At 44.7% G+C, this 25,137-nt stretch overlaps 4 non-coding genes across 4 annotated transcripts; all 4 read left to right on the forward strand.

Annotated features, from left to right (window-relative positions):
* Positions 1-2,742: 2,742 nt before the first annotated feature.
* On the forward strand, positions 2,743-2,825 carry trnal-uaa (transfer RNA leucine (anticodon UAA)). Its single transcript has one exon. It is a non-coding gene; the product is annotated as a tRNA-Leu (tRNA).
* A 927-nt stretch (positions 2,826-3,752) lies between these two features.
* On the forward strand, positions 3,753-3,835 carry trnal-uaa (transfer RNA leucine (anticodon UAA)). The gene has a single exon. It is a non-coding gene; the product is annotated as a tRNA-Leu (tRNA).
* A 10,165-nt stretch (positions 3,836-14,000) lies between these two features.
* trnal-uaa (transfer RNA leucine (anticodon UAA)) lies at positions 14,001-14,083 on the forward strand. The gene has a single exon. It is a non-coding gene; the product is annotated as a tRNA-Leu (tRNA).
* Positions 14,084-15,029: 946 nt separating this feature from the next.
* Positions 15,030-15,112, forward strand: trnal-uaa (transfer RNA leucine (anticodon UAA)). Its single transcript has one exon. It is a non-coding gene; the product is annotated as a tRNA-Leu (tRNA).
* The last annotated feature ends 10,025 nt before the right edge of the window (positions 15,113-25,137 follow it).

Here is a 25,137-nt window from a genome sequence, read left to right on the forward strand (position 1 = left end):
TTGGGCAACCAGTTGTTGCATCTGTGTAGATAATTCTTCCTGAACCCGGCCTGGCGTCCTCTCAGCTCTTGTATTTCCGGCTGACTTTGTCCAGTTTTTCCTCGTGATGAAAAATCGTCACACCCTGTACCGACAGAGCGGCGTGAAGCGTTCTTGGGTCGGCTGGGTCCATAATGTGGTCAGTTCGTTCTGTTACGACCTCAGACACTTAGGAAGTAGGACCCAATTGCACGACCGGAGACAGAGATAAAGTATTTGTAAGTACTTTATTTTTCGGTTCTGCAGTGAACAAAATGAAAGCGCTCACGTAGTGAGGAATCAAAAACTTTTCAAGAGCATAACATAACCCGACCTGATCATGGCAAAAGACCAGACGAACTGACAAGGAACACTGGGAGACAGGGGAATTTAAGCACATGGTAACAAGACACAGGTGGGACCAATCAGGGGCGGGGCTGACACTGATGAGCATAGGAGACAGGTGTGATGACAGGTGAAAACAATCAGGAAGCCTGGAATGAGAGAAAGCGAACATAAATGACATGAACCTCTCTAGCATATCTGTCGGTGCACAACATATTTAGCCTGGAGTGAGTCTCTCAGTGTACGAGGTCTTAATGACATTATCTGCGAAAAAGTCAAGTCAATAAATCAAGTGTGTGGTATACTAATGACACTAATATGTAAACGGTCATTATTGTGTTATACTTTACCTTCTGATAGAAGGCGAACCACTTCTTCTGCCTTGGGGCTGGTCTATTGCCTCCTCCAGAAGGCCAAACCCCAGAGCTGGCAAACGCCCTCAGCCTTGCCATCCACTCCTTATCGCTCATAGCCTTGTGGCTCTTTGGTTTTGTGCTCATCTAAAGAGAACATTGAAACAGCGATAATAGCTAAATATAGCCATAACCATGGTGTGCTGAGCTTGCTGAATTCGTGCATATTTATGAGAACAGTAACACAGACACAGCAACTGTTAGTTAAGCAAACTACACTGATAACATGTTGTCGGTTATTGAAACATGGTATTTACACATGTAATCATATCAATACATATAAATATATATATATATATATATGGATACACATTATTCACAATTATACTGTGTAATTATACTGTTTCTATAATAAGTCTGTACCAGTTGTTAAATACCAGTAATAAACTATGACTCTGTTTCCTTTAACGCTATATATAAAATGAAGATATATTATTAGAGTCTTTATAAATTAACCATGTACATATGCTGTCTATACTTGGACGTTTGCGTGTTTTCACTCGGTGCATTACAGTAGTATTTATCCATGGCGTTTCCGGACATTTTGCGATCACGTTAATATTATACACTTATTATTACACGACTTGCGTTGACGCTCGCGATCTTGCGAGCCTTAGCTCGTTATGCGAATGTACAAATGGCAACCAATGACTTCATGTAGATACACAGTGTATTACTAATGGAGAAGAGAATAAAACCGTGCCATGTCACGGACGAGTTGATTATGCTTGCTAGCTACCACTGACTGCTATACCGTTGTCCAACACTCGTTATTACAATGTAGGTAGCGATCTCGGAGCATTCGCTCGCTGTGCCTGTAACGTGATGTGACACCGGGCGGAGAAAAAGTTAACAACCTAGATGTGGCGTTTACGGTGGCTAACGAATAATAAAGTAGGATAACTTACGGTTGACACGTTGTCTTCGTTGTAGAAAAGAGCTTCGTCAATGTCATGCGTAGCCGTGTTGGTGATCTTGTGCGGCGTAACGATTGGCTGAATCCATTGTGAGGCCGCGCACCATTGGCCCATCCATTGTTGAAGTGTACGTTGCGTACGTCGTACCAACCTTCGCGAGACTTGCCGCGAGATTTGGCCGGTTTGCCCTGCGGCGCCGTGATTGGCGAATCCATTGTGAGGCCGAAACGCCATTGGCCCATCCATTGTTGAGCGAGCACAGGGATTGGGCGCTGACAATGGATTTTTTGCTGGCCATGCCTGAGGCAGATAGCGCTTAAGATCCAATGGGCATATACCCTTGTGGGTTTGAACCCCACTCCTGGTATTATATTACTCCCTTTTAAATAAAAAATAAGTCTATTTATCGATAAACAAAAGAAGTCGAGTGGTTAAGGCGTTGGACTTAAGATCCAATGGCCATATTTGAACCCCACTCCTGTTATATTTGACAGTTTCCACATTAATGCAGAAATGTAAACCGGTCTTAGATCGGTCAGCCCTTGAGAGTGGGGGTCGCCTCGCGAGAGAATGATCCACACCGAAGAAGTCTGGATCCTTATTATCCACAAACAGCAGAAGTCAGAGGCAAAGCACTTTTAAAAATAAAAAGCCTGTTCACGTTTAACTTCTAAATCTCCACCCACGTAAACATCAACATCGATCAATACAGCAGAGCGGCTGACACGGTGGTTAAAGACTGCAGCAGAAGAACTCATGAAGTGAGTCAGCTGCACGTTGCTGTTGCCTCTTTTTATCAATGCAAAGTAACATTGGTGCCAGCAGACGGGGACAAAGGTGTTGAAGCCCTTTGCACCTCGTCAGTCGTCTCACTGGGTGCCAATGGACACAAGGCTGCGTGGCTTACAATCACACTTTTGGTGTGGAGGCATTTGCTGGATTGGTTCCCCTCCAACACTCCAAAAACATCTCTTCGCCTCAAATAAATGTATCTTGGAGGAAAATTAGAAATAAAAATAAATTTCCCTTGAAATATCACTACAAATATAACCAGGATGGCCGAGTGGTTAAGGCGTTGGACTTAAGATCCAATGGGCATATGCCCTCGTGGGTTCGATCCCCACTCCTGGTATATTTGACAGTTTCCACTTTACTATGACATATCTGCATTATCCAGAACTACTTCTATGGAAGGTTGGATTTAAATTAAGCCCTTTCAAATTCATAAGGGTCTTCTGGCTGCCTCTGTGTTGTTCACACTGCTATCCATCCGGCATCATTTTGGTTTTGTTCTGTTCCAGGAAGCAGATGTAAGTGAGAACTGAATTATGCCAGATAATAATCGAATAAATGAAATCTGGGAGATATTTTTTTTAACAACTAATTTATAATTACGGGAATATTTCATTGCCTGAAATTTCCAGTAACGAGTGTCAATGAGTGCCGAAAGCAAGCAAAATGCAATGGACACAAGGCCGGGTGGGTTCCAATCCCACGCTTGGTGTGTTGACATTTTTTGGGTGAGAATTATCCATATTTTGAAATTGACATCATACAACAGTCAAAAAAGAGCACCAGGATGGCCGAGTGGTTAAGGCGTTGGGCTTAAGATCCAATGGGCATATGCCCTCGTGTGTTCAAACCCCACTCCTGGTATATTTGACAATGTTCACAATAATGCAAAAATTCTATGCACAATTTCACAAACAGCTTCCTGCTCTCCCTCCATAGACCGGTCTTAGATTGGTCATTCCTTGAGAGTGGGTGCTGCCTAATCCCTACAAATGTCTTGAAACTATTAAAACTCTGTGACTTCTTCTCTGTTACTCCCGTCTAAATAAAGAAGAAGTCTGCATTCTATTTATTGACAAACAAATGAGGTCGAAATTGCCGGATGGTTCAGGTCCAACGTCATTAACGGGCTGTTTACATTCAGCGTGATTGCGGATTGATTCACCTCCAACATTGAAACGTCTCTTCGCCTCACAAATAATTGTATCTTGCTAAGAATTAGAGCAAAATGAAAATAAATTTCATTTGAAATCACACTGTAAATATAACCAGGATGGCCGAGTGGTTAAGGCGTTGGACTTAAGATCCAATGGGCGTGAGCCCTCGTGGGTTCGAACCCCACTCCTGGTATTATATTACTCCCTTCTAAATATAGAAGACGTCTGCATCCTATTTATCAACAAACAAAAGTAGTCAACATTGCTGGATGGTTCACTCCCACCACATCTCTTCCCCTCACAAATATGTTTATCTTTATAAAGATTTGAGGTAAATAAAAATAAAAATTTCCCTTGAAATATCACTGTAAACATCACCAGGATGGCCGAGTGGTTAAGGCGTTGGACTTAAGATCCAATGGGCAGTTGTCCTCGTGGGTTCGATCCCCACTCCTGGTATTATATTACTCCCTTCAAATAAAAGATCCAATGGGCAGTTGTCCTCGTGGGTTCGATCCCCACTCCTGGTATTATATTACTCCCTTCAAATAAAAAAGAAGTCTATTTATCGACAAACAAAAGAAGGAGGAAAAACTCCCAAGAAAAAAAACTTTCACGGGAAAAAAAGGTTAAGAAACCTTCAGGAGAACAACAGAGGAGGAGGAACCCTCTCCCGGATGGACAGAGCAATAGATGTCATGTGACCAGAAGGAATCATTACAGAGTAACAACACATTCAATGAATACGGATTCCATCTCCACTCCTGGTATATTTGACAGTTTTTACTTTACTACGACATATGTGCTTCATCCATTACTACTTCTAAGGAAGGTTGAATCTAAACCTGTTCCCTTGAAACTCAGATGGGTTTCCTGGCTGCTTATTCAGATGTCATCTTTTTGGTTTCGTTCTGTTCCTTCAGATCTACCGTAGAACTGAATTCTTATGGATAATAACTGAATAAATGAAAAATCAAACTATGACTGGAGCAGATTCTGCTTCTCTCGTGAGGATGTGTCTGTTGTATGTTATACAAACAGGGCTGCCAGGGATTATTTCACCCTCTCGGTCTCCCATGAACAATAATTCTCCGTTCTTTAATGGAAATACTTTGAGTGCGAGAGGATGCTTACTATTGTTTGTGTGCATTTGTTTAAAATTAATCTCGAATGACACCGACAACTTACACGGACAGAGCAGGACTGCAAACGTTAGATGATATTTCCTCCAACGTCAAAGATTAATAACCAGGATGGCTGAGTGGTTATGGCTATGAACTTATGATCCAATGGGCCCTTGTGCGATCAATCATCACTGTTTGTATCTGAGAACTCTTATGTGTGTATTTTTGATAGTGAGCGTGAGAAAACATATCACCAGGATGAGAGTTTAAGGGCAATGGATCCAACACGGGCAGGCAGAGTTTATTGCTGGATGTAAAACTGTCCACTATCATATATCACTGAAGACTATAAAGACCTTTTATTTTTCCCTCCGCAAAGAGCGGTGTAAATCTTCGGCAAACGTTTTCTAGCGATCACCTCCAGATGCCGTGCGATATGAAGCCTGCAGACATTGAGGACACCAGGAGATCAGCGGGGACACCTGCTGCCTCTCACATGACCGCCCACCGATACACTCTCAGGGACTCGGCGCCTGGCGCTCGGCCGCTCAGCGACGGCAGCACGGCGCCCGACGACGGCGACCGACCTGCAGGTGGCTGTAGTTTCCCAGCAGCCTTTGCTGCACCATAATCAGGTCCACCGGCTGGTTCTCCACGCTGAGGAGACGCATGCAGCCCGGAAAGAGGCTGAAGGGATTCCATTTTCTTCCGCAGGACAACCGGCGGAAGTGGAAGACAGTCAGATTGTAATACACGCCGGTGGTAATGACGCCCGAGCCCGCCGCTCGGAACTCACTAAAATTAATGTGGAATCGGTGTGTGCTTATGCCAAGACGTTGTGGACACCGTAATTTTCTCTGGCCCTCTCCCAAATTTGCAGACAGACGAATTGTATAGCCGAATAGTCTTTCAACCGCTGGCTGTCGAGGTGGTGCCCAGCGAATAATGTGGGCTACGTAGACAACTGGAAGACTTTCTGGGGAAAACCTGATCTGATGAGGAGAGGCGGCATTCATCCCACGTTGGACGAGCGCGTCTCATTTCTGCGAATATGACCAAGTTGATCACCGGACTTAATCCATGACAATCCAGGGTTCAGATCAGGAACCGGGAGCAGAGTTGTAGTTTAACACCCTTCTCTGCTCTTCCATTCGAGCAGTTACCCACCCATGACTTTAGAGTAGAGACTGTGTCTGTCCCAGCCACTTCAATTAAATAAATCAAAAGTAAGCAGAAGAGGAGTCGTACACAATAACCTTATACAAGTTAACACAATTATTTCAGCAGTGCAACAAAATAGGTCTATTAAATGTGGTCTCCTAAATATTCGATCTCTGTCATCTAAAGCTGTGTTACTGAATGATTTAATATCAGATAATCACATTGATTTATGTTGCCTAACTGAAACCTGGCTGAGCCATGAAGAATATGTCTGCCTGAATGAATCGACTCCTCCAAGTCATATTAATACTCACATTCCTCGAGGCACGGTCGAGGAGGTGGAGTAGCAACCATCTTTGAATCGAGCCTATTAATTAATCCTCAACCAAATTACACTACACCTCATTTGAAAGCCTTGTTCTTAGTCTTTCACATCCAACCTGGAAAACACTACAGCCAATTCGATTTGTGATTCTGTACCGCCACCAGGTCCATATTCAGAGTTTATATCTGAATTCTCAGAATTTATATCAAGTTTGGTTCTTAAAACCGATAAAGTTATTATTGTTGGAGATTTTAATATCCATGTGGATGTTGATAATGATTGCCTTAGTGCTGCATTCATCTCCTTGTTGGACTCGATTGGCTTCTGTCAGAGGTACAGAAACCCACTCACAGCTTTGGCCACACGCTTGATCTTGTTCTTACATCATTCTTAAACAAATCACCATAACGCATGGAATCACAATCACAGGCCATGGCGCGTATGGACCCTCAAAGCGTGGTCTGTCCACGGGCCTGCATGGGGCATTTCTCAATCTGAAATGGTAAGATTTGATATTTTGTTACGACCTCAGACACTTAGGAAGTAGGACCCAATTGCACGACCCGGGAGACAGAGATAAAGTATTTGTAAGTACTTTATTTTTCGGTTCGGACAGTGAACAAATGAAAGCTCACGTAGTGAGGATCAAAACTTTCAAGAGCATAACATAACCCGACCTGATCATGGCAAAAGACCAGACGAACTGACAAGGAACACTGGGAGACAGGGGAATTTAAGCACATGGTAACAAGACACAGGTGGGACCAATCAGGGCGGGCTGACACTGATGAGCATAGGAGACAGGTGTGATGACAGGTGAAAACAATCAGGAAGCCTGGAATGAGAGAAAGCGAACATAAATGACATGAACCTCTCTAGCATATCTGTCGGTGCACAACAGTACCCCCTCTAGGGCCAACTCCTGATGGCCCAGGCTGATTGTAAAAGTCGTGGATAAGAGTCTTGTCTACGATAAATGAAGCAGCTATCCAGCTTCTAGCCTCAGGACCGTAACCCTTCCAGTCTACCAGGAATGCTTGCCCCTCCCCCTCTTTCGGACCCCCAGTAGCTTTCGGACCTTGTTAACGACACCCCCTTCAAAGAACTGGGCGGTGGAGGGCTTGGAGGCGGGAACAAGTGTGCTCTCACACCGGCAGATCTTACTAACGTGAAACGTTGGGTGCACTCTCAAGGTCCTGGGGAGTTGCAAGCGTACGCCGGGTTGATGACTCTGGACACTGGAAACGGACCCACAAATCTCGGAGCCAGTTTCTTTGAGGCGACATGGAGTGGTAAGTCTTTGGTAGAGCCAAACCTTTTGGCCTGGACTGTAGGAGGAGCGACCCTGCGATGAGCGTCCGCAACAGCCTTCATCCGAGCTGAACTTGGGAGAAGAGACTGGCGAGCACCAGCCCAAACTCTGCGACAACGTCTGATCATGGCATGTGCCGATGGAACCCTCACCTCTTCCTCGTTGTTAGGGAAGAGTGGAGGCTGGAAACCATTGACACAATGGAATGGAGAGAGACCTGTGGCCGCCGTAGGAAGGGTATTGTGGGCAACCTCGACCCATGTGAGGTGGTCACTCCAGGTGGTCTGGTTCGGGAGGCGAGACAACGTGGCGTAGTCTCTAGTTCTTGGTTCAGACGCTCCGACTGTCCATTTGACTGAGGTGATATCCTGATGACAGGCTGACGGTGGCACCTGAGTCGACAAAACTCTTTCCAGAAGGCGGAAATGAATTGTGGACCCCTGTCGGAAACAATGTCATTAGGAATCCATGGATCCTGAACACGTGATTCATCATGACCTCTGCGGTGACTTTGGCAGAGGAAGCTTGGTCAATGGGATGAAGTGAGCCATCTTTGAAAATCGATCAACCACTGTTAGAACCGTAGTCTTGCCTCTGGATGAGGGAAATCCTGTCACAAAATCCATCGAAATGTGTGACCAAGGACGATGGGGAATCGGCAGCGGCAAGCCCATCTTAACTTGAGATGAGGTCTTATTACACGCACACACCGGACAAGCCGCTACATACTCGGCCACATTTTTCTTCATGGATGGCCACCAGAAACGTTGTTGAATCCTGAACATTGTTCTTGCTACTCCCGGATGGCACGAAAGCACAGATGAGTGAGCCCAGTGGATGACCTTGGAGTGAAGAGCCTCAGGAACAAACAGCAGATTGTTGGGACACTCGCTAGGCGCTGGATTCATGACATTTGCCTCTTTAACGTCTGACTCCGCTTGCCAGGAAAAGGCTCCGATCACCCGGTTAAGTGGAAGGATGGTCTTGGGCTCTACATAAGTGGTTGGGATCGTAAAGGCAGACAAAGCATCGGGTTTTTGATTCTGAGACCGGGGCGAAAAAGAGTGTGAAGTTGAATCTACTAAAGAAAAGTGTCCACCTGGCCTGACGGGAGTTGAGGCAACTTAGCCTTTGTTATATATTCTAGATTCTTGTGATCTGTCCAGACTAAAAGCGGTTGCTCTGCACCCTCTAGCCAGTGTCTCCATTCCTCGAGGGCAGCTTTTACAGCTAACAATTCCTTGTTTCCCGTCATAATTCCGCTCTGCCGTTGTCAACTTCGCGACAGGTAAGCACATGGATGCATCTTGTTGTCTTCTGCAGAACGTTGAGACAGTACTCCTCCAATTCCCTCATTGGAAGCATCCACCTCGACCATAAACTGGCGCTGGGGATCTGGAATGGTGAGTATAGAGCTGATGTGCATCTATCTCTGAGAAGTTTGAAAGCAAGATCCGCCTGGGGGGTCCACTTGAAGGGAACCTTAGGAGAAGTCAGAACATGCAGAGGAGCAGCAACAGAACTGAAATTCTAATAAACTTCCTATAGAAGTTAGCAAATCCTAGGAACTGCTGAACCTTTTCCTGGAGTCTGGTGTGGGCCACTGGGATACTGCACTGACTTTTCGCAGGATCCATTTGGATATGATTAGGTGAGACTATGTATCCTAAGAAAGACACCTCTTCTGTGTGGAACTCGCACTTCTCTGCCTTGACATATAGCTGATTATCCAGTAGTTTCTGCAAAACTTGGCGGACATGGTTAACATGAGATTTAGCGTCTGGGGAGAAAATCAGTATGTCATCAGATACACAAACACTGAAATATTCAAGAATTCCGCAAAACCTCATTCACAAAAAGCTTGAAAAACAGCGGTGCATTGCACAGTCAAAAGGCATTACCAAGTACTCATAGTGACCATTCTGAGTGTTGAATCCAGTCTTCCACTCATCCCTTGTTTTATTCTAACCAAGTGATATGCATTTCTTAAATCCAACTTGGTGAATATCTTGGCCGTTGAAGCAGTTCAAAAGCAGATGACATGAGTGGCAGAGGATAGCGGTTCTTCACCGTAATGTCATTTAGTGGACTGTAGTCTATGCAAGGTCTCAGAGACCCGTCTTTCTTTTCCACAAAAAAGAATCCCGCTCCGGCTGGAGGCGATGAAGGACGGATAATCCCTGATTTGAGTGAAGAGGAGATGTATTCATCCATTGCTGTTCTCTCAGGTCTCGAAATCGAGTAAAGTCTCCCCTTGGGAATGGGGCTCGATGCGAGATCAATGGGACAGTCAAAATCTCGGTGAGGAGGTAGCGACAAGGCTTTAGACTTGTTAAAAGCTTCTTTTAAATCATGGTAACAGGAAGGTACCTTCTGTAGATCAGGATAGTCAGGGTGATCTATAATGATCCTACTAGAGTCTGTTGGTGCATTAACAGGTTGCGAAAGTTTACACCTGCCCTTACAATCCTCCCATTCCTTAACTTTCCCTGAAGGCCAGTCTATGTGAGGATTGTGGATCTTCAAAGGAAACCCCAAAATAATCGGGTACTGATTCGACTCAAAATATGAAATTGCATGCTCGGTATGGTCCTTATTTATAGTAATCCGTATGGGCTCAGTGCAATGGGTAACTGTGAACAACAAGCGGCCGTCTAAGGCACTGGCACTAACAGGATGAGATAGCGGGACAGTTTTTATCTTTAGCTGTTTGACTAGGCCCCAGTCTATAAGGCTTCGTCAGCCCCTGAGTCTATTAACACCCTGGTCAATGGTCTGATTGTTAATACAAATGTCTACCTGAGTAACAGGTCGAGGAGGAAGTCTGGGAAACTTGCTCACCAGCGCCCTCCTTTTGACTGGTGAGCACGATCTTTTCCGGGCACGGCGAGTTGATGACCCGGCTGCGTAGAAACAGCAACCCTCCGTGAGACGCTGCCTCTCCTCCAGAGAAAGCCTGGTTCTTCCAAGCTGCATGGGTTCACGGAGTCATTCGAGTGTAGTCCTCTGATGGTCCGGTAACATGAGCTGGAAATCCTCCGCTGGCGCGACCCTCGAGGCGAATTCTGGAAGCTGGGAATAACATCTCGGTTGCGTCGACGCTCCTCTCTCTTTCGAAGGCGGTTATCGATCCGGATGGCCACAGCGATGAGGATTCCAGATCCCGGTGTCTCCAGTGGAGCCAGCTGGTCCTTTATCGGTTCAGTCCTGTCATGAAGGCGTCACGAAGAGCGGAACATTCCATCCGCTGTCCGCTGCTGCTGTACGAAAGCTTCGATGGCATAATCAACCACCTGGCGGTTGAGCTGACGTATTTGAAACAGTCTTCTGCTGGCCTCCGTAGCAGGCGATGAGTGGTCAAAAATCGCCTCATAGTCTCTATGAAATCGGCCAATGAGTAACATAGTTCGGTGTCTCTAGACCATTCTGCAGTAGCCCAGGCTGCAGCTCTTCCCGTTAAATGAGACACAATAAACGCCACTTTACCATGGTCAGATAAAAAGCTGCTGGGTTGTGTTGAAAATGCAGATCACACTGTACCAGAAAGGCTCTGCAATTGAAGAGTCTCCGGAAAATCTCTCCGGAAGAGCCAGCCGTAATGGGAGGAAACAGCCTGACCTGGGTCGTCAGCTGGAGTATTGACAGGCAAATTCTCAGCTGTGGATGACGTCACCGGAGGAGCAGTCTGTTGATGAGTGTAAAAATTATTCATTTGGGCAACCAGTTGTTGCATCTGTGTAGATAATTCTTCCTGAACCCCGGCCTGGCGTCCTCTCAGCTCTTGTATTTCCCGGCTGACTTTGTCCAGTTTTTCCTCGTGATGAAAAATCGTCACACCCTGTACCGACAGAGCGGCGTGAAGCGTTCTTGGGTCGGCTGGGTCCATAATGTGGTCAGTTCGTTCTGTTACGACCTCAGACACTTAGGAAGTAGGACCCAATTGCGACCGGAGACAGAGATAAAGTATTTGTAAGTACTTTATTTTTCGGTTCGGCAGTGAACAAAATGAAAGCGCTCACGTAGTGAGGGATCAAAAACTTTTCAAGAGCATAACATAACCCGACCTGATCATGGCAAAAGACCAGACGAACTGACAAGGAACACTGGGAGACAGGGAATTTAAGCACATGGTAACAAGACACAGGTGGGACCAATCAGGGGCCGGGCTGACACTGATGAGCATAGGAGACAGGTGTGATGACAGGTGAAAACAATCAGGAAGCCTGGAATGAGAGAAAGCGAACATAAATGACATGAACCTCTCTAGCATATCTGTCGGTGCACAACATATTTAGCCTGGAGTGAGTCTCTCAGTGTACGAGGTCTTAATGACATTATCTGCGAAAAAGTCAAGTCAATAAATCAAGTGTGTGGTATACTAATGACACTAATATGTAAACGGTCATTATTGTGTTATACTTTACCTTCTGATAGAAGGCGAACCACTTCTTCTGCCTTGGGGCTGGTCTATTGCCTCCTCCAGAAGGCCAAACCCCAGAGCTGGCAAACGCCCTCAGCCTTGCCATCCACTCCTTATCGCTCATAGCCTTGTGGCTCTTTGGTTTTGTGCTCATCTAAAGAGAACATTGAAACAGCGATAATAGCTAAATATAGCCATAACCATGGTGTGCTGAGCTTGCTGAATTCGTGCATATTTATGAGAACAGTAACACAGACACAGCAACTGTTAGTTAAGCAAACTACACTGATAACATGTTGTCGGTTATTGAAACATGGTATTTACACATGTAATCATATCAATACATATAAATATATATATATATATATGGATACACATTATTCACAATTATACTGTGTAATTATACTGTTTCTATAATAAGTCTGTACCAGTTGTTAAATACCAGTAATAAACTATGACTCTGTTTCCTTTAACGCTATATATAAAATGAAGATATATTATTAGAGTCTTTATAAATTAACCATGTACATATGCTGTCTATACTTGGACGTTTGTTTTCTCGGTGCATTACAGTAGTATTTATCCATGGCGTTTCGGACATTTTGCAGAATCACGTTAATATTATACACTTATTATTACACGACTTGCGTTGGCCGCGATCTTGCGTGCCGTAGCTCGTTATGCGAATGTACAAATTGCAACCAATTTCTTCATGTAGATACCCAGTGTATTACTAATGGAAGAGAATAAAACCGTGCCATGTCACGGACGAGTTATTATGCTTGCGCTAGCTACCACTGCTATACCGTTGTCCAACACTCGTTATTACAATGTAGGTAACGCGATCTCGAGCATTTCGCTGTGCCTGTAACGTGATGTGACACGGCGGCGGAGAAAAAGTTAACAACCTAGATGTGGCGTTTACGGTGGCTAACGAATAATAAAGTAGGATAACTTACGGTTGACACGTTGTCTTCGTTGTAGAAAAGAGCTTACGTCCAATGTCATGCGTAGCCGTGTTGGTGATCTTGTGCGGCGTAACGATTGGCTGAATCCATTGTGAGGCCGACGCACCATTGGCCCATCCATTGTTGAAGTGTACGTTATGCGCGTCGTACCAACCTTCGCGAGACTTGCCGCGGTTGGCGGTTTGCCCTGCGCCGTGATTGGCCGAATCCATTGTGAGGCCGAAACGCCATTGGCCCATCCATTGTTGAGCGAGCACAGGGATTGGGCGCTGACAATGGATTTTTTGCTGGCCATGCCTGAGGCAGATAGCGCTTAAGATCCAATGGGCATATACCCTTGTGGGTTTGAACCCCACTCCTGGTATTATATTACTCCCTTTTAAATAAAAAATAAGTCTATTTATCGATAAACAAAAGAAGTCGAGTGGTTAAGGCGTTGGACTTAAGATCCAATGGCCATATTTGAACCCCACTCCTGTTATATTTGACAGTTTCCACATTAATGCAGAAATGTAAACCGGTCTTAGATCGGTCAGCCCTTGAGAGTGGGGGTCGCCTCGCGAGAGAATGATCCACACCGAAGAAGTCTGGATCCTTATTATCCACAAACAGCAGAAGTCAGAGGCAAAGCACTTTTAAAAATAAAAAGCCTGTTCACGTTTAACTTCTAAATCTCCACCCACGTAAACATCAACATCGATCAATACAGCAGAGCGGCTGACACGGTGGTTAAAGACTGCAGCAGAAGAACTCATGAAGTGAGTCAGCTGCACGTTGCTGTTGCCTCTTTTTATCAATGCAAAGTAACATTGGTGCCAGCAGACGGGGACAAAGGTGTTGAAGCCCTTTGCACCTCGTCAGTCGTCTCATACGCGGTGCCAATGGACACAAGGCTGCGTGGCTTACAATCACACTTTTGGTGTGGAGGCATTTGCTGGATTGGTTCCCCTCCAACACTCCAAAAACATCTCTTCGCCTCAAATAAATGTATCTTGGAGGAAAATTAGAAATAAAAATAAATTTCCCTTGAAATATCACTACAAATATAACCAGGATGGCCGAGTGGTTAAGGCGTTGGACTTAAGATCCAATGGGCATATGCCCTCGTGGGTTCGATCCCCACTCCTGGTATATTTGACAGTTTCCACTTTACTATGACATATCTGCATTATCCAGAACTACTTCTATGGAAGGTTGGATTTAAATTAAGCCCTTTCAAATTCATAAGGGTCTTCTGGCTGCCTCTGTGTTGTTCACACTGCTATCCATCCGGCATCATTTTGGTTTTGTTCTGTTCCAGGAAGCAGATGTAAGTGAGAACTGAATTATGCCAGATAATAATCGAATAAATGAAATCTGGGAGATATTTTTTTTAACAACAAATTTGTAATTACGGGAATATTTCAGAGCCTGAAATAATCCCCATTGTGTCACAGATAGTAACGAGTGTCAATGTGTCAAAGCAAGCAAAATGCAATGGACACAAGGGGTGGGTTCCAATCCCACGCTTGGTGTGTTGACATTTTTTGGGTGAGAATTATCCATATTTTGAAATTGACATCATACAACAGTCAAAAAAGAGCACCAGGATGGCCGAGTGGTTAAGGCGTTGGGCTTAAGATCCAATGGGCATATGCCCTCGTGTGTTCAAACCCCACTCCTGGTATATTTGACAATGTTCACAATAATGCAAAAAATTCTATGCACACAATTTCACAAACAGCTTCCTGCTCTCCCTCCATAGACCGGTCTTAGATTGGTCATTCCTTGAGAGTGGGTGCTGCCTAATCCACCACAAATGTCTTGAAACTATTAAAACTCTGTGACTTCTTCTCTGTTACTCCCGTCTAAATAAAGAAGAAGTCTGCATTCTATTTATTGACAAACAGATGAGGTCGAAATTGCCGGATGGTTCAGGTCCAACGTCATTAACGGGCTGTTTACATTCAGCGTGATTGCCGGATTGATTCACCTCCAACATTCGAAGAACGTCTCTTCGCCTCACAAATAATTGTATCTTGCTAAGAATTAGAGCAAAATGAAAATAAATTTCATTTGAAATCACACTGTAAATATAACCAGGATGGCCGAGTGGTTAAGGCGTTGGACTTAAGATCCAATGGGTGTGAGCCCTCGTGGGTTCGAACCCCACTCCTGGTATTATGTTACTCCATTCTAAATATAGAAGACGTCTGCATCCTATTTATCAACAAACAAAAGTAGTCAACATTGCTGGATGGTTCACTCCCACCACATCTCTTCCCCTCACAAATATGTTTATCTTTATAAAGATTTGAGGTAAATAAAAAAAATTTCCCTTGAAATATCACTGTAAACATCACCAGGATGGCCGAGTGGTTAAGGCGTTGGACTTAAGATCCAATGGGCAGTTGTCCTCGTGGGTTCGATCCCCACTCCTGGTATTATATTACTCCCTTCAAATAAAAGATCCAATGGGCAGTTGTCCTCGTGGGTTCGATCCCACTCCTGGTATTATATTACCCTTCAAATTAAAAAGAAGTCTATTTATCGACAAACAAAGAAGGAGGAAAAACTCCCAAGAAAAAAAAACTTTCACGGAAAAAAGGTTAAGAAACGTTCAGGAGAAAAACAGAGGAGGAACCCTCTCCCGGATGGACAGAGCAATAGATGTCATGTGACCAGAAGGAATCATTACAGAGTAACAACACATTCAATGAATACGGATTCCATCTCCACTCCTGGTATATTTGACAGTTTTACTTTACTACGACATGTGCTTCATCCATTACTACTTCTAAGGAAGGTTGAATCTAAACCTGTTCCTTGAAACTCAGATGGGTTTCCTGGCTGCTTATTCAGATGTCATCTTTTGGTTTCGTTCTGTTCCTTCAGATCTACCGTAGAACTGAATTCTTATGGATAATAACTGAATAAATGAAAAATCAAACTATGACTGGAGCAGATTCTGCTTCTCTCGTGAGGATGTGTCTGTTGTATGTTATACAAACAGGGCTGCCAGGGATTATTTCACCCTCTCGGTCTCCCATGAACAATAATTCTCCGTTCTTTAATGGAAATACTTTGAGTGCGAGAGGATGCTTACTATTGTTTGTGTGCATTTGTTTAAAATTAATCTCGAATGACACCGACAACTTACACGGACAGAGCAGGACTGCAAACGTTAGATGATATTTCCTCCAACGTCAAAGATTAATAACCAGGATGGCTGAGTGGTTATGGCTATAGACTTATGATCCAATGGGCCCTTGTGCGATCAATCATCACTCTTGGTATCTGAGAACTTTTATGTTTGTATTTTTGGATGTGAATGTGACAAAACATATCACCAGGATGAGAGTTTAAGGGGCAATGGATCCAACACCGGGCCGGGGCAGAGTTTATTGCTGGATGTAAAAACTGTCCACTATCATATATCACTGAAGACTATAAAGACCTTTTATTTTTCCCTCCATAAAGCGGTGTAAATCTTCGCAAACGTTTTCTAGCGATCACCTCCAGATGCCGTGCGATATGAAGCCTGCAGACATTGAGGACACCAGGAGATCAGCGGGGACACCTGCTGCCTCTCACATGACCGCCCACCGATACACTCTCAGGGACTCGGCGCCTGGCGCTCGGCCGCTCAGCGACGGCAGCACGGCGCCCGACGACGGCGACCGACCTGCAGGTGGCTGTAGTTTCCCAGCAGCCTTTGCTGCACCATAATCAGGTCCACCGGCTGGTTCTCCACGCTGAGGAGACGCATGCAGCCCGGAAAGAGGCTGAAGGGATTCCATTTTCTTCCGCAGGACAACCGGCGGAAGTGGAAGACAGTCAGATTGTAATACACGCCGGTGGTAATGACGCCCGAGCCCGCCGCTCGGAACTCACTAAAATTAATGTGGAATCGGTGTGCTTATGCCAAGGCGTTGTCGACACCGTAATTTTCTCTGGCCCTCTCCCAAATTTGCAGACAGACGAATTGTATAGCCGAATGTCGTCTTTCAACCGCTGGCTGTCGAGGTGGTGCCCAGCGAATAATGTGGGCTACGTAGACAACTGGAAGACTTTCTGGGGAAAACCTGATCTGATGAGGAGGAGCATTCCTCCCAGGTTGGACGGAGCGCGTCTCATTTCTCCGAATATGACCAAGTTGATCACCGGACTTAATCCATGACAATCCAGGGGTCAGATCAGGAACCGGAGCAGAGTTGTAGTTTAACACCTTCTCTGCTCTTCCATTCGAGCAGTTACCACCCATGACTTTAGAGTAGAGACTGTGTCTGTCCCGGCCACTTCAATTAAATAAATCAAAAGTAAGCAGAAGAGGAGTCGTACAATAACCTTATACAAGTTAACACAATTATTTCAGCAGTGCAACAAAATAGGTCTATTAAATGTGGTCTCCTAAATATTCGATCTCTGTCATCTAAAGCTGTGTTACTGAATGATTTAATATCAGATAATCACATTGATTTATGTTGCCTAACTGAAACCTGGCTGAGCCATGAAGAATATGTCTGCCTGAATGAATCGACTCCTCCAAGTCATATTAATACTCACATTCCTCGAGGCACTGTCGAGGAGGTGGAGTAGCAGCCATCTTTGAATCGAGCCTATTAATTAATCCTCAACCAAAATTACACTACACCTCATTTGAAAGCCTTGTTCTTAGTCTTTCACATCCAACCTGGAAAACACTACAGCCAATTCGATTTGTGATTCTGTACCGCCACCAGGTCCATATTCAGAGTTTATATCTGAATTCTCAGAATTTATATCAAGTTTGGTTCTTAAAACCGATAAAGTTATTATTGTTGGAGATTTTAATATCCATGTGGATGTTGATAATGATTGCCTTAGTGCTGCATTCATCTCCTTGTTGGACTCGATTGGCTTCTGTCAGAGTACAGAAACCCACTCACAGCTTTGGCCACACGCTTGATCTTGTTCTTACTTATGGCGTTGACATTGAGCATTTGAACGTCTTCCACAGAATCCTCTTCTGTCAGACCACAACCTCATAACTTTTGAATTTATACTACGGAGTGTACTCCGTTAGTCAAAAGTTTTACACTAGATGTCTAACTGATAGTGCTGTAGCTAAATTTAAAGCGATTCCTTCTGTATTTGATTCGATACCACGTCTCAATATAACAGAGGACTCCTGGTCTAACTTTAGTCCGTCCCAGATTGATCATCTTGTTGACAGTGCCATAGGCTCTCTGAGAATGACACTGGACTCGATAGCCCTCTGAAGAAGAAGACAGTGAGGAAGGAGGTTTGCTCCTGGTATAACCCTCAGACCCGCAAACTGAAGCAAGCGTCACGAAAGCTTGAGCATATGCGTTCAACTAATCTCGAAGAATCCCGCTTAGTTTGGCGAGATAGTCTTAAAACATATAGAAGGCCCTCCGTAATGCCAGAGCAGCCTATTACTCATCAATAATAGAAAAATAAAACAACCCCAGGTTTATCTTCAGCACTGTAGCCAGGCTGACAGAGAGTCACAGCTCTGTGGGCCGAGCATTCCTATAAACCTTAGTGGTAATGACTTTATGAACTTCTTTAATGAAAAGATTTTAACTATTAGGGACAAGATTAATAATCTCTTGCCCATAACCAGTGCCAATCTGTCCTCAAGTGGAATGGCCTTGGAAACCGCTGTATGCCCTGGTGTATATTTGGAGGATTTTCTCCTATCAACCGTGACCAATTATTTTCAACGGTTTCTACTTGAACACGTCTACCTGTCTCTTGGACCCCATCCCGACGAGGCTGCTTAAAGGCGTTTGCCTTTAATTGGCGGCTCTCTATTAGATATTATCAATGTGTCTCTGCTAACAGGCCACGTACCACACTCCTTCAAGGTGGCTGTTATTAAACCTCTCCTGAAGAAGCCCTCTGGATCCAGAGGTATTGGCTAACTACAGACCGATCTCTAACCTCCCTTCCTCTCCAAGATCCTTGAGAAAGTGGTCGCAAATCAGTTGTGCGACTTTCTACATCATAATAGTTTATTTGAGAAATTTCAATCAGGATTTAGAAAACACCACAGCACCGAGACGGCACTGGTGAAAATTACAAATGACCTCTTAATGGCAGCAGATAAAGGACTCCTCTCTGTCCTGGTCTTGTTAGACCTTAGTGCTGCATTCAACACCATTGACCATGACATCCTGTTACAGAGACTGGAGCAGTCGATTGGCATTTCAGGCACGGCACTAATTTGGTTTAAATCCTATTTATCAGATCGATCTCAGTTTGTATTTGTAAACGATGACGCCTCGATAACCACCAACGTTAATCACGGAGTTCCACAAGGTTCTGTGCTTGGACCAATTTTATTTACCTTATACATGCTTCCTTTGGGCAATATTATCAGGAAACACTCCATAAACTTTCATTGTTATGCAGATGACACTCAACTATATTTATCGATAAAACCAGAGGAGAGCAACCAACTCTGTAAAATTCAAGCATGTCTTAAAGACATAAAACATGGATGACCTGCAACTTCTTGATGTTAAACTCAGACAAAACCGAAGTAATTTTAATCGGCCCTGAGCACCTCAGAGATCAATTATCTGGTGATGTGGATTCTGTAGACGGCATTGCCCTGGCATCCAACACCACTGTAAAGAATCTTGGCGTTATCTTTGATCGGGACTTGTCCTTTAACTCCACGTAAAGCAAATCTCAAGGACTGCATTCTTTCATCTACGTAATATTTCAAAAATCAGGCACATCTTGTCTCAAAAAGATGCAGAAAAATTGGTTCACGCGTTCGTTACTACGAGACTGGATTACTGCAACTCCTTATTAGCAGGCTGCTCTAATAAATCTCTTAGGTCCCTCCAGTTGATCCAGAATGCTGCAGCTCGTGTTCTCACTAAAACTAAGAAAAGAGATCACATCACTCCTGCACTAGCTGCTCTGCACTGGCTCCCAGTAAAATCAAGAATCACTTTTAAAATTCTTCTCTTAACCTACAAAGCCTTGATTGGTGATGCTCCATCATATCTTAAGGAGCTTGTCGTACAATATTCCCCCACTAGAGAGCTACGCTCACTAAATGCGGACTACTTGTAGTTCCTAGAGTCTTAAAAAGTAGAATGGGAGCCAGAGCCTTTAGTTATCAAGCTCCTCTTTTATGGAACCAGCTTCCAATTTCAGTCCGGGAGGCAGACACAGTCACCTCGTTTAAGAGTAGACTTAAGACCTTCCTCTTTGACAGAGCTTATAGTTAGGGCTGAATCAGGTTCACCTGGTCCAGCCCCTTGATATGCTGCTATAGGCTTATAGCTGCCGGGGGACGTTTTAGGATGCACTGAGTACCTATCTCCTCTTTTTCTCTCCTTAAGGATGAATTTTCATCTCTCAATCACACGTTACTAACTCTGCTTTCTCCCGGAAGTCCTTTTGACTTTCGTCTCATGGGGTCATCGGACCCTATGAGACGGCATAGATCCTATCTGCCTGATGGATCGTCTGGGTGGAATTCCTGCTCATGACTACGCCACTGTCCTGTTGAGACTCCCACCTCCTCCCCACCGCCATCTGCCTGATGGATCGTGGAGGTCTCCATCGTGGAATATGCCTACTATGAACTATTCATACACTCTGTCATATTCATTGAATGTATTTTAACTCTAAATCTGTCCTTCTGTACACATTACATCTATTGCATCTGTCCATCCTAGGAGAGGGATCCTCCTCTGTTGCTCTCCTCCAGGTTTCTTCCCTTTTTTTCCCCCTGAAGGGTTATTTGGGAGTTTTTCCTGGTCCGATGTGAGGTTTTGGGGCAGGGATGTCTATGTGTACAGATTGTAAAGCACTCCGAGACAAATTTGTAATTTGTGAAATTGGGCTATACAAATAAACTGAATTGAATTGAATTGAATTGAGGGGAGGGGTTAGTTTGGGTGTATTCATATGTGTGTGTGTGTGTGTGTGTGTGTGTGTGTGTGTGTGAGATGCGATGCTAAAAGGCCTGAGGCAGTTGGAGGCCGTGCCCTTGACTGTAACACGGCCGAGCGAAGAGCGGACAAAGGAGATGAGATTTGAAAGGGAGGCCAGTGGAGAAGGAAAGAAAAAGACTGGAGGGGAATGAATGAAGAGAGGAAAGCAAACAGGAAGAGAGAGAGGAGGGGGATCGAGCAAAAGCTCATAACTCTCATTATGAAAGAGCAGCGAGCTGAATGTGACTGAAGCAGCAGCTGGTCCGTACAGTACGGGAGCGTCACAGTGTGTTTACCGCAACTACAAGTTTACTGATGAAGGCGCTGTGAGGAAAGATTGCAGCGTCCATGGAAATGAAAAGACGCCACGAGCTGACAATACATTGTATAAATAGTCTCAGGGTCCGGTGGGTGGCATTGACTGACAGTCTGGGTTCATTTCACAGACGCTTTTATCCAAAGCGAATGACAATAAGTGCTTCAACGCAGACCAACAACATTCAAGGAAGTAGTTTCTTCAACAAAGCCAAACTATAATTGCTATAAGTAAGTCTCATTTATAGTGCTACTAAAGTGCTGCTTTAATCGGTGAATGTCGCCTTGAGTTTGATAACGGCGTTATGTGTTTCACTCTTACCGCCGAGGAAGAGTTGACTTCCTGCTGTGGAGTGGCTGGCCCTTCATCCACGGCGATGGTCACATAATAACTATTAACTTTACTTTGAAATGCTGCTAGAGCAAAACAAATCACCCGTATGATTAAGAAACTATCCATATATCTAACCATCTATCTACCTACCTATCTATTTATCTATCCATCCATCCATCTCTCTATCTCTATCTATCTATCTATCCATCCTTCCATCCATCTATCGATCCATCTATCTATCTATGTACCTACCTACTTATCTATCGATGTCCCGACCTACTTGTCTACCTATCCATCCATCCATCCATCTACCTACCAACTGACCTACCTAAGGTTAATTTAATTTGTTAAAGGTATTGTTTCTATCTATAAATGTTAGGTTTTACATTTCATGTATTGGTAACACAAGCTCGGGGGTTACACATTCATGTTACGGGTTGGTAGTCCGCCCTGCAGTGAGCTCTGAGGACCACGCCCCCTTCCCGAGGCAGGTCAAAGGTGAGCAGGAGCCCCGCCTCGTTCAAGGTCCGGAACTGGAACCCGACGGACACGCCCCCCGACGACGGCGACGCCCCCCGACGACGAGAGAGAGAGAGAAAGAGAGAAGAGGTGGGACATATATAAATAATTACAAGAGAGATTAAACAACATTAAACATGAATATTAAACACCTGCAGAGGTTGTTATCACGCCTTCTCATAACGACCAGCCGTGACTCCAGCCTCTTTCAGATCTTCGGCCGTGAGCAGGCTCGGGAAACAACCGTCAGCAGAACGTTCTGTCAGCCGTCAGGCGGCAGCTCTTATTCCTGGTGGCCATTGATGCCGTATTCTGTCTCAGAAATGATGAGCTGAGAGTTTGAGCTGAACATCAAAGCTGCTCGCTGTGAACGCCAGATCATAAACCATCTGTCGTCATCACCTTGGAGGAAAACAACAACAACAACAACAACGAAAGAATCGGAGGATTGCATTTCCCATTTTCTCTCTTTCTCCTTGCTCGCTTTTTAACCGATGAATTTATCGATGATTGATTTAGGCTCTGACCTCTGGGCTCCCAGCAAGCGTAGAAAATAACTGAAAAACCAAATGTTTTTATTATTTATTTCGTATATTTTTATAAAAAGTGTTCTCACCATTTCAGAAACTCGGTGGTCGTTGTTCTTCGCTCCTTCTGTCAGCTCGAGGCCGTTGGACAGCAGGTTCTCCAGGCAGCCGGGAAAGGCCCTCTGGGAGGCGGGGCCCCCTCCGCCCCACACTCGGCTGCACAAGGGGACGAAAAAGGAGCGTTCATTTTGGTCGTGAAAAGGTGCGGGGCAAAAGGAGGACGATGAAGACAAGGAGGAGGGAAGGTGTGGGGGGAAAGGAGGATGAAGATGAGGAGGAGGATAAAGGTGAGGAGGAGGGAAGGTGTGTCGAAAAAGGAGGAGAATGAAGGTGATGAGAAGTGAATGTGTCGGGCAAAAGGAGGACAATGAAGACGAGGAGGAGGGAAGGTGTGGGGAAAAAGGAGGAGGATGAAGGTGAAGAGGAGGGAAGGTGTGGGGCCAAAGGAGGAGGATGAAGGCGAGGAGGAGGGAAGAGCAGAGGAGGATGAAGGAGGAAAGATGAGTCATCACACATTTTGTCATCAACAAAGTTCCGGGAAAGAAAAGACGAAATCAAAAGTTGAACGTTTTTTGACTTCATCGTTTTTCAAGTTGGTCATTCTGAATATTTAATAAATAAAGAAGGTTCACCTTCCATTGACAGCGACTCTATTTTTAAATTATCTATTTTTTTCCTCTCGCTTTCTCTCTTTTGTTATCGGACGTGTTTGTTTGTTGTTTGTTGTTTGTTGTCTTCCACCAACAGGCCGACCTGGGAACCCCCCCCCCCCGACGGCCTCACGCTGCGCGACATGTTTCTCCGTCTCTCTGCGTCCCGCGGAGAGGATCACGGCGAGGTCGCCCCCTCTCGGCTCCTTAGGGACGACGACCAAAATACAAGAGAACGCCCGAGAGGAGGAGGAGGAGAAGAAGAAGAAGAAGAAGAACAAAGGAAACGCAGCGAGACGCCATCAATGATTGATGAGCGCCACGCGGGTCCAACACCAGCAGATCTGTCCCCAGAAAGCACCGGCAGAGAAACTTTCTTTTCTTTTATTTTGCAGAGAGAGAGAGAGAGAGAGAGAGATATTAATCATGTATTTGATGTTCTTGAGGGAGAGACGACTTCAAAGAGAGGAGCAGAGACGGCTCGTATTCCTGATCATGCAGACGGATTAATGGTGTGCAGCTCGGAAAAAAAAACTTTATAGAGAAAGTGTCATGATCTGGAGTTTGTGTCTAGTTTTGTGTCTTGTTTTGAAGTCCTTGTGTCGTCTGTCTCCCTGTGATTGTCTGCCCTGGTCCTGATTGTTTCCTTCTGTGTGATTGCTGGCCCCGCCCTCATTGTGTCCACCTGTGTCTCGTTCCCCGTTGTCCAATCACCTCCGCTTGCCTGTGTATGTAAACCCTGTTCGTCTCATTCCCAGTGTGGCTTCGTACTGTTTGGTCCACATTTGTGTCGTTCCTGTCTGGTCTGGGATTTTTGTAATTAAATAGTTTGTGCAGGAATGTCGGCGTTTGGGTCCTCTCTTGCTGCGACAACCGTGACCACACATGACAGAAAGAGAGAGAGCATCAGGATGCAGACCTGGTGATAGAGAGACAGAAAGAGACATATAGTTAAATAAAACCGTCTGAACCTCTAACGAGCCGTCAACGTGGCTCATGGGGGGACGTCTGATGATCATGATCATATGTTAAGATCATGTTATGATCATAACATACGATCGTATTGTAGGTGCGTGGAAAATAACGAAGAGTCGAGTGATTTCTGCTTGCTCGTGGTTGTTTATTTTCCTTTCCAACACCTCCTCACTCGCTACTTCCTGGTGCCCTTTAACCCCCTTCGTCACCAGGGCTACGCCCCTTTCCTTAAAGGGCCCTCGTGAATTTGTATACCCCTACAGTATGTTATAATCATTATTACCCTCTCACCTCCAGGCTGCTGTTGCTCTCCATCATGAATCATTGATATCGTTCTACCTCCGTCACGCTCTTCGTCCTGCACCCTCCTCTTCTTCGGTCCGCCTGCTGCACTTTTATTTATTGTGATAATTACAGTTTTTCTCCATTGCTTTGGCTCAATTCTTGAAACAGAAATTACATTCTCAAAGCTCTTAGTGCATTTGGTAAAATAGCCTATATGGTTCAGCACAACTACATAGATCCCCTTCAAAAGGTCACATCTCACCCAAAACAGTTAACTCAAGCTTCAAACCCAAATCATTTTCTCATAAAAATAGTCAGTGCCCCCAAAATGAAAACTTCCTTCTCGATTGCTGTGGCTCATCTCTCGAAAAAAAAAGGACATTCTCAAAGCTTTAAATACATTTGCCAAAATAACCTAGATGGTTTAGCAAAACACTATGGCACACCTGCAAAAGGTCATATCTCTCCCAAAACAGACAACTCATCAGTCAAAACGAATTCCTTTTCTCATACAAATAGTCAGTGCCCCCAAAATGAAAAGTCCCTTCGTCATTGTTTAAACACTGCAGGTCAAGAT

Source organism: Pseudoliparis swirei, chromosome 8, assembly GCF_029220125.1.
Source record: "Pseudoliparis swirei isolate HS2019 ecotype Mariana Trench chromosome 8, NWPU_hadal_v1, whole genome shotgun sequence".
Taxonomy (NCBI): Eukaryota; Metazoa; Chordata; class Actinopteri; order Perciformes; family Liparidae; genus Pseudoliparis; species Pseudoliparis swirei.